The sequence below is a fragment of the Sphaeramia orbicularis genome, chromosome 5 (genome assembly GCF_902148855.1).
Source record: "Sphaeramia orbicularis chromosome 5, fSphaOr1.1, whole genome shotgun sequence".
NCBI lineage: Eukaryota > Metazoa > Chordata > Actinopteri > Kurtiformes > Apogonidae > Sphaeramia > Sphaeramia orbicularis.
Genome location: NC_043961.1, coordinates 48,803,692 through 48,817,428, shown reverse-complemented (window position 1 = coordinate 48,817,428; position 13,737 = coordinate 48,803,692). Strand labels below are relative to the sequence as shown.

The 13,737-nt window shown below is 35.5% G+C and overlaps 1 protein-coding gene across 1 annotated transcript in view; it reads right to left on the bottom strand.

The window, feature by feature from the left end:
* Nucleotides 1-12,343, bottom strand: part of cdh22 (cadherin 22) — a 269,721-nt gene extending 257,378 nt beyond the window's left edge. Inside the window, exon 1 of the mRNA XM_030133936.1 lies at nt 12,131-12,343. The gene's annotated coding sequence lies outside the window, so the exon portion shown is untranslated. The remainder of the gene's footprint in view (nt 1-12,130) is intronic.
* Between the last annotated feature and the right edge of the window lie 1,394 nt (nt 12,344-13,737).

Below are 13,737 nucleotides of genomic sequence, written 5' to 3'. Positions count from 1 at the left end.
TGTGTGTGTATGCTGGTGGGTGGCAGTAAAGAGAGGGAGGATGGATGAGTATTTCACAGAAACGCAGAAATGCTATGTATATTTTAACTAATTATGTCAACAGGTCTTAGAAAACCTGGTGGTTTAAGTTGGAAACCCAATTAATTCCAGCAATTTGTAAGTGTTTACATATTTAGTAATATTTGTGTATTAATCATAGACTGGATATAATTAGCGGATGAAGGAGCCATGACATTAAACACTGGTTTCTCCATGTTGGCTCTTTGGAGCTGAAAATGACCATATTTGAACAAAAGGGGCAAAACAACAGGAGGAGGGGTCAGAGGTGAGCTAACTTACTAGCATTAAACACATAGTAAAACAGTAAACTGCATCAAGGACTGTGCAACAAAGTCATTTTGCCGTATAGTCAGTGGAACATATCATAAGAGAGATGCTTGTCAGGAATTTTTTTTTTTTTTTTAATAAATCAAATCTCTGAAAGTCTGACTCGGCAGGTGAGCGAGCTGTCACGCACACCTGTTAATAAAAGCCTGACACAACAGATATCAGAGCTTCTCTTTGAAATAGGCTCTAATTTTACAAAACAAAAATTTAAAGATGGACCAGATCAGTCAAAATAAAACAAAACAAAACAAAAAAGACTGGAATAAATCCTATAAAAATGACTTCGTATCTTCAGAGTGGAGTTGAATTTAAGTCTATGGGAGCCATGGCTTTTGTACAACCAGAACCAGTGGCTGTCAGTAGTATTACAACTTTAACCCTTTCATGCATAGTGGTCACTACGGTGTACAGCTATTCTACAGCTGTTCTCTTGTATATTTATATTTTATGTTGTTTTAGTTCATCATCAGCCAACACAGTGGACACTTATGCATTATCCCATACACTGACATTCATACCATTACTGTAACTTTGCTGTTCTTGATAAACCTGATCTGCACTAACATGTTTTAGTGTAAATCAGTTGCTAATTGTTGTTAGACTGTAATTAACAATTTTCCTAATCAAAAAGTTGGGCTTTTTTTGCATATTATCTCCATGAAGTGAGTATAGTAATTATTAGTTTTAATCTGTTTATTTCTTTGTATTTTATGGATTGTTTGTTTTATCTTGTTGTACAGTGTCCTTGGGTGTCTTGGAAGGCGATTATAAATGAAATGTATAATTATTATTATTATTATTATTATTATTATTATTATTATTATTATAACTAGTATTAGAGTACGATAAAATGTGAGTTGCATGAAAATTGTTTTTATTTTGTAGTTTTCAAACAGTATATCACTTTTTGATGATTGGTTTTAATTTTCGCTTCAAATGTTAAACGCATGGTGTCCAGGTGAGTGGGCATTTTTGTAACTTCATGAAAAATAGCTTCATAAAAAAAATTTCAGTCACTGTTTTATATGCCTAAAGAGGAATAAAAACCCTCAGGAAAAAAATCTTGACTAAGGTTCTCAAAAATTCATGCATGAAAGGGTTAAGATACTTCCACGTTCAGGTCCTGACTCTTGGTTTCAATATACATACACACAAATATAAACACAGATCATTCACCTTTCTCTATTAAATGTTCTAAAAATCTAAGTGTAAAATCCAACTTTTTGCATCACCCCATCATCATTTCTGACAGAGATTTGTTCAGTATCACTTAAGCCACGATTATTGAAGGACATATTTTCCATTATGTCTGTCTAAGGTGCCAGCAGCGTCACGTCAGAAAACAACTTAGTTCCACTCAAAAAGAGACTGCTAAGAGGACAGTAATAAGAGCTATTATTTTGCCCTGAGGAAGTGAATTCCATGCATGCACTGCTGTCATATTTCTTCCACATACCTGCTGTTCTTTATCAGTCAGTGTAACTACTTTACATTATTGCAGCATGAGAATCATGATTGTTCTATAACTGTATTGCAAATGAGTTCTGTATTATCTAAATGGATATAATTGTAACAGTGCATAAAACGTATAGTTTCCTTAAGTTGAAAATCAACACGAACTGCATCAAAACCAGTTCCTGTTGTTGACACTAATGTATGAGACATAACACACAAGCACCCATTTTACTTTATGTCAACACTATGATTCTAAGAACTAATAATTGCTTTATACTGAACAATCACTCATTATATGTTGTATCTTTTGACAAATCACACACAAAAAACTATATTTTTGTAGTCAGTCAATCCGTTCCATTTTATGTGCCAGGCATCATTTTACTATCAATCAGCCACAAGATTAAAATCCTGCCAGAGAGAGATGAGAAGCAAAAAAGAAAGAGACAGAGAAAGACAGACAAACAAAAGTAGCCAAAGCCTGTATTAACCACTCACAGGAGCCAACTGTCTGTTGCTAGGCTGCATTACCAGACACTGAATGAAAAGCTTAGGAGGGTAATTTTGACAAACATACAGATCTGTACTGATATTTACCCATTTATCCATTGTCTTATCCACTGATTCATACTGAGGGTCACAAGGTCTTGGAGCAAATCCCAGTATAAATTGCACAGAAGGCAGAAGATATACCTTTGACAAGTTGCCAGTTCACAGATGGACCAACACGGACATTCGCTTGTACTCACATTCACATCAGTGGACCATCTGTAGTCTCCAATTGACAAAACATGGAGGATTTTGAACTATAATAGGTGACCAGGGGAGTTAAAAGAAGCCGTGAGCATGGATGCAGGTTTACATTTTTGCTGGCAAAGTTGGATTCATTTTCAACTTCATATATACAACATAGGTACACTGTTGCCTATAGAGTTGGAATAAGTTTATTTTCAGATTTCATTCATCTTTTTATTCCTATTTATACACACTGGTAATCACCTTTCATCAGGTGTAATGATTACATACTGAGTCCCAGTTACACTTTATCAAGAATGACTCAGTGTCACAATCATTTCATCAGAAGAGGAAAAAATATTTCATTCCAACTTCATGGGTATGATATATAGTATAATATAGAGTTAAAACAATGTCCAAGCATGAAAGAATTTAAAAGGAGGTACAAAGACACAGTTTTTCAGAGGTACAGGGATGAGGGAGGAGTTGGGGATCACTGGGTGTTATAAAGATGTACAAGTAAGTGGTATGTGTATGTATATGTGTTTGTATGTATAGGTGTATATGTGTGTGTGTATATATATGTATGTAGGTGTATATGTATATGTGTGGGTGTATAGATCTGTGCATGAATATGTATTTACATATATGTGTTATTGTATTATGTGTTTATGTAAATCATATTCTATTTGTTCATAATACTATAAAGCCAGAAACCAAATTAGTTAATAGTATCAGTAATATTTTGGTATATAGCAGGGGTGTCAAACTCATGTTAGTTCAGGGGCCACATACAACCTAATATGACCTGCAGTAGGCCGGATGATTAAAATAATAACACAATAATACAAAAATAATATCAATTCCAAAATGTGTATGTCTAATTTCTATGTTTAGAGTGAAAAAAGTAAAATTATAGTATCAAAACTTTTACATCCTTTAAAAAAATGTGGAAAAACATGAACAACCATGACCAAAATAAAATTTATGAAGAAAAAAAGTGCAATTTTAACAATTTATGCCATTATTTGGCCTCAGCTTCTCATTTTCACATGTTCATTACAGCTTACAGATCACAGTGGATCTACAAATACACAAAATATTTAATAACAGACAGAATATTGGTACAATTACTCTTAATTCTCTTAAGACATTTCAGGTTGTTCATATTTGCTCAGGTTTTTCACATTTTTTGTAAAAGGCTAGTTTGTAAATGTTAACATTTTTGTGTAATTGTACATTTTTTTTTAGCACTAAAAGTAAGAGGGAAAAAATGTGGTTTTCATTATTTATAGCTTATTATGATAGTATTTTACTGGTCTGACCCACTTTAGATGGAAGTGACCTAAAATTATTTAGACATCCTTGATTGTTAATATCTTCAGTGTAATTTTTGTGTTTCACTAATTCATCCCAGGGCCAAACTGGACCCATTGGGGGGCAGGTTTTGGCACCCAGGACGCATGTTTGACACCCCTGGTATATAGTATAGATATAATTAGATTAGGAAGGTTATTATTGTTATTAATTATATAAGGAGAAGGGGTGGGAGTTTATAAGTTGTACTTCTTCTCACTCCTTTTCAAATATGTATTATATGTCTTATGTTTAAGTGTTTTGTTTATTTATTTTCTTCTGTTTTGACATTCATATTCAAAATAAATACATCAATCAATCAGTCAATCAATCAATCAATCATGGGTAACAGTTTATATGTAGGCACATACTGTATGTAATATTAAAAGTACTGACAATAACATCATTACATACATTTTCATTCACAAAGTCACAAACTTCTGAAAATACATCACTTCTTTAACTTACTGAGCTAAGCTAAGCCATTAAAAATGGGCATAGTTTCATTAAAGACTTATTTCATGGTCTAGTTTTCAGGCCACCAAAATACAAAAAGAGGTGCTTTTTATTGGAGTTTCTTTTTTTTTTTTCCTTGGGTAAGTCTTTGAAACTGACAACCCATCATAAATCTCATTTCAGGGACACTCATTGTCAATGAGCATCTTCAGTCTGCAAAAATGTCACTATATAGAGCCAGTAGATAATCGGAGATGAGACAGGAGCTGAAAAAACATGAGCTTCCCCTGTCAAACAGAATGAAACTCATATTTACTGGCATTACAGTCACTTGCCAAGCAGCGAATAAAATTAACTACTTTATCTGAGTATAGACTGTTTACTTATTAAAATGACCTCAGTGCCTCCTCTCACACCGAGTCGTGCAGATCTGTGAAGAGTAAACAAAACAATATGATAATAACTTTACATCACCTCTAATCCAAGGTTCATTTTAATCTCTTGCATACCAAAAAAAAAAAAAAAAAAAAATCCCTTCTATCTGTGTATGTCTGTGTGTATGAGAGCATGAATATCTGTGGTGTGTGTCTCAATACGCATCAAATATTTCAGCCTTAAAAAATACGGATGACTTTCCCTACCTTGGCAGCCTTCATCCCTCCAAAGCCGACACTGATGCAGAAATACACCACCGCGTAAGCTCTGCCAGTGGGGTTATGCCAGACTCTGAGGAGGAGTCTTTGTGAACCGTGACATCCAGGTGAAGAACTGTCTGTTTACAAAGCAGTTGTTCTTCCTACTCCAGTGCCTACCTAGACCAGCAGACCAGCTAGCTACAGAAGGCAGATTGAGTACCTGGATCCCATCACCACAGATGGAGCACTGCCTCCAGGAAATCATGCACATTAGATACAAATGGAGAGGAACAGAGAACAGCTTACTATGAGAGCTGAACATCAAATACTTGTGTTCAATCTTCAACAACGTACTCTACAACACACACAATATACTCATTGTTACAATGAGAAAACCCTGAGCAGATCTTATTATTCGGAATACAAAGCTGAAGGTTTTATTTCTAAGGAAAAGTGGAATGACGTATAGATTTCATCATTCAAGCTGGTCCTCACTGTAAAAAAGCAGTGTAGCAGTGGGAAAATGGTACTAAAAACAAATGAATTATCTGTCCATGCAGCAAGATAATTTCACTTGACAAGATTTCTTGAATTAAGATTGTTAAATCTAGAAATAAGCATGTCTACAGATGTATGGAGACTTAAAATAAGAAATTAAGTCTTAAAACAAGATAAATTGTCTAACACTTCTAAATCTAAGTTGTTGGTTTTTTTATCTTGGTAATTTGCAGCACTCTGATTTCCATCAGTAAAATATACTACATTTCACTATCAGCCTTAGAATGACATTGTATGACATTGTATGTGACACTGTCTTGAAGCTAAACTATAAACTGACAAAAATGCTGCTTTTTTTTTTTTTTTTTTTTTTAAATCCAAGTGACTTATATTTCTATATTTTTTCTCAATACTGTGGTCATAGTTAAAGTATGATCACAAAAAATGTGTATGTTTGATCCTTCCATTCAGTAATGCTCTTGGCTTCATTTGCTCAAAAAGGCTGATCCCATTTGAACAGATTTTACTACATCATAAGGACAGATGGACTCTGCAGCTGTCTGAATCTTGTTAGAGTCCATTTTCACCTCCTGTTCTTTGTTGTTGAGCTTGGATCCGGAATTAAAATAATATTGTACAAATGTGAAACTAACCAGAGCAAAGGTCCTTCCAGTTATCCATGTGGGAAATATGGGTAAAAAAAAAAAAAAAGAAGAAGATAATTTGAAACCTTTGACCTGCTTTCAAGTTAAATTATCAGAACAACAAAACACACATTTAATACAACTAATTACTATTGTCTTGACATAGTTATAACTTAACTGTTAATAAACCTATGCTAAGACAGAGCTATGCTATCTTCTTTCACATTAAAAGACATCCACATGGAGTTGACAGGAAAACAGTTCTGTGCATTTTCTGTACTAAAGAAGTTTCATTCATCAAGAAAAACACTCAAACTAAACAGAGAGCTTAGAGGTCAGACCTGTATAATAATAGACCTATACTGACATCTATCTTTAGATTTAAATACATAATATGCAAGACGATAACAAAAGTTGAAATGTTTTGACTAAGGCTGTCAAAATAACCAGTTAATTTCAATTAAATGCAGAGATCACTGATCTCATTCTATTCCCAGCAGCTCTGTAAACACAACAGAAGCAGATGACAGAAAATAATTTATTCATTTTTTTTTCATTACTATTTGACAAAAAGTCACTCAGCCCATTAAATGTAACTTTTGCATTACAAGATGTGCAGATGGAGCACAGTTCTGTGCACTCTGTGCAGTGAAGAATATAAACACTTCAAAGCTGACTTATCACTTCAATGCAAAACACTTAACAGAAAGCTCAGAGGTCAGACCTGTATAACCTCTGATGTTGAGGCTGGTGTGAACAACAGCCTTGTCAAGCCACACTTGAGTGGGCATTCAGATGTACACTGAATAAGTGCACTTGCATGTAACAACATTAGCAATGTAGTTGTCAAAGGGATCGCAATGAGTGAACAAAGGATTTACCACTTTGCATCCTCTGACACTTTGACACAACTTAGAATATAATTATATTCATTGACTTACTTCATAGAAAATCCCTTTAATTGATATATTTGTAAATAAAATGCAGCCATTCTATCTATCTATCTATCTATCTATCTATCTATCTATCTATCTATCTATCTATCTATCTATCTATCTATCTATCTATCTATCTATCTATCTATCTATCTATCTATCTATCTATCTATCTATCTATCTATCTATCTATCTATCTATCTATCTATCTATCTAGTGTTTGCTCCTGGAGGATTCTGTCGGGTTTCTGTAAATTGGCTTACAGTCTGGTTTTGACCAACTCTATATGTAAAGCAGGGGTGTCAACCTCATTTTAGTTCAGGGGCCACATTCAGCTAAATTTGATCTGCAGTGGGCCGAACCACTGAAATAATAACATAGTAATATAGAAATAACGTCAACTCCACATTTTTCTCTATGTTTTAGAGCAAAAAAAAGTTAATTTACATTATGAAAAGGATTTTATTTACAAACTATCCTTTCAAAAGATGTGAATAACACAAACAAACTGAAAAAATAAGTGTAATTTTAACAATATTCTGCCTCAGTTTATCATTTACACATGTACATTATAACTTACAGATCACAGTGGATCTACAAACACACAAAAACATTTAATAACAAGCAAAATATTGTTAAAATTGTACTTACTTCTCGTAAGACATTTCAGGTTGTTCATATTTGTTCAGGTTATTCACATTTTTTTGCCAAATTATACTCTGTTTTAGTATAAATACATGAAAATATTTACATTTACAAAGAGAAACATTTGGAGTTGTCATTATGTCTATGTTATTATGATAGTATTTTACTGGTCTGACCCACTGGAAACTGAATTGGTCTGAATGTGGAACCTGAACTAAAAGAATTGTTAATATCTTACTGTAATTTTTGCATTTCACAAATTCATCTCAAGGGCCAGACTGGACGGTTTGGCAGGCTGGATTTGGCCCCCGGGCCACATGTTTGACACCTGTGATGTAAAGTGTCATGAGATAACTTTTGCTATGATTTGGTGCTATATAAATAAAACTTGATCTATCTATCTATCTATCTATCTATCTATCTATCTATCTATCTATCTATCTATCTATCTATCTATCTATCTATCTATCTATCTATCTATCTATCACCTACCAGGTCTTGTTTTGACAAAAGAGTGATATCAGCCTTTTCATGAGCAGGAAAGTACTGTAAAATTTCAGTTTCACATCTCAGGTTGTTGCTTTGAACCTAAAAAACTGTTGACAGAACCCAGTGACAGCGATGATGATAGTGAATATGTGAACAACATGCTACACCCTGGGACAGCCACTAGCTAACCACAAAAAAGACAAAAAAAAAAAAGTACTTGTCGTGTATTTCATCACAAGTAGAAGCCTCCAAAAAAAGAAAAAAACTCCAGTTTCCTCACCATAGCCACAGTACTGTAAGATTGTGGGATCAAAGCGTTGCCTGTAACCCTCTCCTTGAAATCAGGTGCAAACAGTGCTGGTAAATCCACCATGGAGCCGGTCCGCAGCTCTCTATCTCCTCCTACCTCGCAATTCCATCACAGAGCTCAAGAGTTAATATGGTTGATGCAGTCTCTGCCCAGAGGGGGTAATGAAGTGACTAAGGGCTGACTGTCCCTGACCGGTGACAAGACAGCAGGTGTGAGCAGTGAGGAGTGTGTGTTTTAAAAGAAAGTCAAGCAAAGTGCTCGAGTGAGGACAGTCTATGCTTAAAAACCAGGCTCCGAACCACAGGGAAAGATCAATTAATTGGCCTTATTGCTTCCCTCTGTGTCAGTCATAGAGCTTCCTGGGTTTACCCCCATATGTGTCATCCTTACCGCCACTGCACTGCCATCTATCAGCCTTTCTTTGGATTTACTTTTACTCCTTTTGTCTAACTCTCTCTCCTTTCTCTGTCTCCCTATGTCTATCCAAGCCATCTCTCCTTTAACACTACATTTATGCTCCAGCTCGGTAAACGGTAATCAATGTCTCACAACAGTGGACTGCTTCATCCAAACGATTTTTCAGGAGGGCTGTGTCTGTCTGTATGCGTGTGAAAAGAGGTGCATGTGGTGGGGTAGGGTGGTGGAGACGTGTGTGGGGGGGTAAAATAACTTTTACCATAAACCTATTAACGTATGTAAGAAACCCACTATTTTTGTGTACCTACAGTATCATTTGTGTGGGTCGATGAGTGTGTTGAAATGTGTGAAAACGCCTTCCTGGAATTGGCAGTGACTCCACAAGCTCACAGTAATGCATTCACTTTTGGTACATAAATCACAATCAGCCCATTCTGCCATCTGGGTTACTGCTACATGGCCCTTGTAATGTACATGCCGGTTAGACCACCAGCTGAATAAATGAGGAATCCAGGACACAATGCGGATACGTGTCTGTAATGTGCAGTAAAGTGGCAACTTTATTCCTACTTTGCCTTTTTTTTTCTTTTTCTTTTTTTTTTTATTAATATGGCGTGTATTAGACAGGGTTTTACAGTTCATAGTGTAGTTGTAGTAACTTCCATGTAATCATCTGATCATAAATAAAAAAGTCTTGTCACAAAAACAAGAATGCCCACTGCAGCTGTAAGCAAGAAAGGAAAGAACTTCAAACAAATAAAACATGACAAGCTCCAACCTATGAGGTGATTTTCTTCAACAGGCTAGTAAAAAAAAAACTGAAAAGCATCCTGATTGTTTGAAGTCATGACAAGTATTTGAGCTGTTAGCTGCTTTCAAAAAATGTTACACTGCAATGTTGAGAAACATTTTGATCCGAAACAATGTAGATACAACATTGCACTCTGGATTCGAATATTATCTTCACTGACACTTTGAGAAGTCTGAAGCATCAATAAAGTTTTGCTGATCTCTGCCAAATTTCACGCCCTATTGAAACGGACAAAATCAATTTTTAAAACAAAGGGTCAACAAAGGTCATAGTCCTCACCCAGAGGTTCTGCCTCTTTGATGGATTCCTGTACACATCAGCATTTAATTGGAAAATTAAAGTCATTGATTGGATATAGGAACTAGAGGCATTTTTCTCACTTCCCCAAACACCAATTAGTTCAGGATAAACGGTGAACTGGGCGAACACACAGCCATCACACAAACCCACACACATGCAGGCTATATATACATATATATATATATATATATATATATATATATATATATATATATATATATATATATATACATATATATATATATATACTGTGCATGTTCACTCTGATGCACAGTCAAGAATGTAGACACCCCTGAGGAGTAAACTTGGACATTTCTAACCTCAGCCAAGGTCACTCAGTAATATCCACGCTTAAAGCATACCGTAACCCCGCGGTCACAAATCATAGTCTGTTATATGAAGCACACACACACATGAGCCCTCCTGTTGGGAAAAGGTTGTATTTCATCTAAAATACCACAGAGATGAAGGGTCTGTCTCCCTGCAAAACAAATATTAAGTTGTGATGGGAAGAATCTAATTTAATCTTATTGCAATATTTTGTCTTGGAGTTTCTGCGAAGCTTAATCACAGCACAGTGGAGCTTTCTCCTTGATGGGAGTAGGAGCAACTATTTACCTCTTTAATAAAATACATAAAGCTGCTTTATGAGCAAATCAAACAATGATATATGGACAAAAGCATCTGCGAATGATTCATGCAGTGACTAAAATAAAACTATGGAGCAAAATGTATCACCAGTAAATCTCACTTTTTACTTGATAATCAAATAAAGCTAAAACCATGACATTTTAATTTTTATCAAAGGTGTAAAAAAAAAAAAAAAAAGAAGAAGAAGAAGAAGAAGAGGAAGAAGGAAGAAATTGCAGCTGTGACTAATTTCATGTTTCACCAAGACCACATACTTTAAATAATTACATGTGAATGACTGAACATAGTCAGATAATGAAAATATAACACGCACAAAAATGTTCCCTTACATCATAATAATAATAATAATAATAATAATAATAATAATAATAATAATAATAATAATGAAAACAACAACAGGGACAAACCATCATTCGTATCCCTCAGTCTCTGTGAGGAGACTTTATCGTTTACCCTGAAATGACAGTATATTTCCGACGGATTATCTCAAAGCCGGATAGCCTGTATTGTGTATTCACTGCAGTCACTGATAAAATTTCTTTTTAAGATAGTGTGCTTTTAGCTGCATTTAGTCATTCGACAGCGTGGCTTTAGTGAACAGTGGCACACATCCAACTTTCCCAAATGCATCCTGTTGGCGCATCAAGTGGCTGCAGAAAACGCATCCCAGAGGTGCGTGCAGCCATGTTCACCCCACTGGAATTTCGCTCACCAAAGTCCGTAGTATTTATTTATTTATTTATTTATTTATTTGCTTAATGCGGGGTTGTTTTACTTACGGCCATAGAGTTCTACTCTTGTTTACAGGTCACAAAAGCTTAACCCTGGAGAAATTACATTACTACGACCATGCCACAACGAATTGTATTCGCACAGTACCGCCGCTGTCCAATCTAACTGTGGATAATCCATTGAAATGTTGCAACAATGAATTTCTGTGATGCCTTTGCCAATATACAGTTCCTTTACGCACCATTTCACACTTCTTTTCACACAGAAAATAATTACAATAAGCCTTTTTTTTTTTTTTTTTAATCTCTTAATCACTGCATGTGATAGAAACTGACCCCCCTCCCTCCTGTATTTCCTTCTTTTTTGCGCAGCGCTCATTAACAACCCGCAGTTAATTGCGTTACAAGTGGCAACAAGTAGAACTGGTCAGCCTTCAAGTAAAGAACAATCATTTTCAATGAAATGAGAAAGCACGTCAACACATGCGCTCGGACATATAATATAAGTGCATAATAATTATCCCGTTGTGTATAGAATTCCACTCAAAAAATCCGGTAGTGCGATGTTGAGAGGCATTATTCAAGTGAAAGGGATGCATTGCGAGAAAAATCCCTTGCACAGAGAACTTTCACATTAAATAAAAAAAAAAGAAACACACACCCCAAAGTCTTTACCTTCATCATCGATTGCGGAAACAAATGGCTTTTCCTTGACAACTTGCAGAGTGATGCGGTTGCCTGTTAGTGAAAACGCGCCTTCTCCCTTCCTGGATGAAAGGTATCCGTTCCCCTGTGTGATGGAAATCAGAGGGACAGACTCTGTGCGCCCCGTCTGCCTCCTGCGCTGCGCGTCTGGAGTCTCAGTTCCGACAGAGGGACGGCCAAAGCCCAGCCAAGCCGCTCTGCGCACAGCGCGGTGTAGAAAGCCCCTCGTGGTGATGGAGGGAAGCTACAAATGAGGAGGTGGAGGAGAGAGAGGAGGAGGAGAAAGACAAGTGCGGTGATCATCCGAACTACCAATGGAAACCAAAAGTAATTAAAGAAGAGTTTGAGGTTTTTATTCAGCGGCTTGGGTGGAAACCTGCCCTCTAATACTTTTGTGAATTGACTGGATGACATAAGGAATGGCGTGCCAGTAAGCTGAAGGAGTGCAAAATCCTTACTAAGAATACATGAATTTCAGCAGTTTTTATGTCATGCATGTGTTATCCGAAGCATTAAAATTACTAATAGTGCACATGGTGGAAAAACTTTCTATTCATTTGGTTGTAAGAATAGAAAACTGTTGAAATATAAACATTTGCCTTTTACCTTGTGGGGACTAACAGAGAAAATAGACCACTATGATGCATTCCTACACTGTAAAAAAAAAAAAAATCCTGTTGTTTTTACCGAAAAAAAACTGGCAGCTGTGGTTTCCAGAATAACACTGTGAAAAACATATCCAACTGTAAACATATTTACAGAGTAACATGTAGATTTAATATTTTAAACATGTAGATTTAACACTGGATTTAACTGGTAAATGGACTGCACTTATTTAGCATATTTTCTCCACTTTCATGGTGTCCAAAGCTCTTTCCAAAACCACCAGGTCCAACTGGGAGTAATTTAGGCTTCAGTGTCTTCCATGGACACTTCGGCATATGAACAGTCAGAGCCAGGACTCGAACCACCACCCCTTTGGTTATTGGATGAGCCGCTGTACCAACTCTACCAACCCATTCATTTACAAATTTAAAATATTACATTGTTAAATGTTAAATTTTTTAGACTCACTCTCTCTCCCTCTCTCTCTCTCTCTCTCTCTCTCTCTCTCTCTCTCTATATATATATATATATATATATATATATATATATATATATATATATATATATATATATAAGCAAATATGCCGTTATTTCAACATTCTGGTCTTGCAATTTAAACGGCACCACATTGTTTTTCAATTTACAGTTTTATTTTCTAAAAACAATAGAAATACATCATTTCTACATACAAACCTGTTTTTGTTCACATGCTCTTCCTGTAAAAACTACAGCTATATTTGATTCAATCGTTAACACAAAAATCTTTTCAAATAAACAACTTTGCATTGTATTGTCATTTACAGTTTTTTTATGTTGCAATTTTATAACTTTTTGGTGTTAATTCTACAGTCATTTTTTACAGTGTAACTCTGTATTCAAGTGGAAAGTCTCCACAAACATAGATTTGATTTTTTTTCCTTCTCTCCCCATATATTAATGCAAATCGTATTTGTTTGTTTGGTGTTACTGTT